Below are 1,434 nucleotides of genomic sequence, written 5' to 3' on the forward strand. Positions count from 1 at the left end.
GAATCGCCTTGCTCCTCTGGATCGCCTTGTCATCTTTCGCGTTGTTGAAAGAATCGCCTTGTTCCTTTGGATCGCCTTGTTATCTTTCGCGTTGTCGAAAGAATTCATCTTTCGTGTTGTTGAAAGAGTCACCTTATTCCTCTTCAAGAAAATTGTCTTATTCACCATCCAACTTACCATTTTCACTTCCCAATCAGGTTAAGGGTATAAACCTGAGCCTCCTTTGATGAGGTATTTCATTTTCCGCCCAATCAGGATAAGGGTATAAACCTGAGCCTCCTTTGATGAGGTATTTCATTTTTCCGCCCAATCAGGATAAGGGTACAAACCTGAGCCTCCTTTGATGAGGTATTTCATTTTCCGCCCAATCAGGATAAGGGTATAAACCTGAGCCTCCTTTGATGAGGTATTTCATTTTCCGCCCAATCAGGATAAGGGTACAAACCTGAGCCTCCCATGATGAGGTATTTCATTTTTCGCCCAATCAGGATAAGGGTACAAACCTGAGCCTCCTTTGATGAGGTATTTCATTTTCCGCCCAATCAGGATAAGGGTACAAACCTGAGCCTCCTTTGATGAGGTATTTCATTTTCTTCCCAATCAGGATAAGGGTACAAACCTGAGCCTCATTTTGATGAGGTATTTCATTTCTCGGTCAGGTTAAGGGTTAAACCTGAGCTTCGTTTTTACACGAGGTATTTCCCGTCCCATCCAGGTTAAGGGCAAAAACCTGAATCTCACTTCTTTTGAAGTAAATTTTTCCTCTCTATTCTCCATTTCATATCTACCATTTTCATCAGGGCTAATATCTTCATATCCAGTCGGATCCTTCTAACTGGGGCATTTTTATAGCCAAAATTTGGTGTGTTTTTCTTTGCCACTAAGCTCGTCTTCAAGCCGGCTTAGTAGCAAAGAGGGGCATCTGTAAACACCCCAAATTTTCCACATCCATTCTCAAACAATCCTCCTCATGCAGTGCCAACCTTGTTAGGTCAGTGTAGGAGTCAAACCCTGAGTCAGTTTCAGAAAATCACCATTTTACCCATTTTCACTAGGAAAATTACCATTTTACCCCTAGGTCATCCCAGACCCCAGTCAGTCGGAGTCAACCAATCTCATTGGTGAGTTCAAAACATTTAGAATATCAGTCATTTCAAGCTCATTTGAAATCATAGTGAGAAAGCCATTTTCATTTCTGACCATTCCTGCCAAAATGGGATCATTTCTTCAGAAATGAGCTCATTTCTCACTCAAATCCAAACAAATTGTCTTTGAGTCAGTCATTCCCAGTCAGTCATGTTCCCCAGAGTCTAACTTGAGCTCACCAGGAGTTCAAGTGCTCCAGTTTCAGTTCAAAACCATTTCCAAGTGTCTAGGAGCCCATTTTAGTCCATTTTAGCTCTTTCAGCTGAAATTGAGCTGAGTTCAGTCAAT

This window comes from Nuphar pumila, chromosome 2, assembly GCF_984573655.1.
Source record: "Nuphar pumila chromosome 2, dmNupPumi1.hap1.1, whole genome shotgun sequence".
NCBI classification, from domain to species: domain Eukaryota; kingdom Viridiplantae; phylum Streptophyta; class Magnoliopsida; order Nymphaeales; family Nymphaeaceae; genus Nuphar; species Nuphar pumila.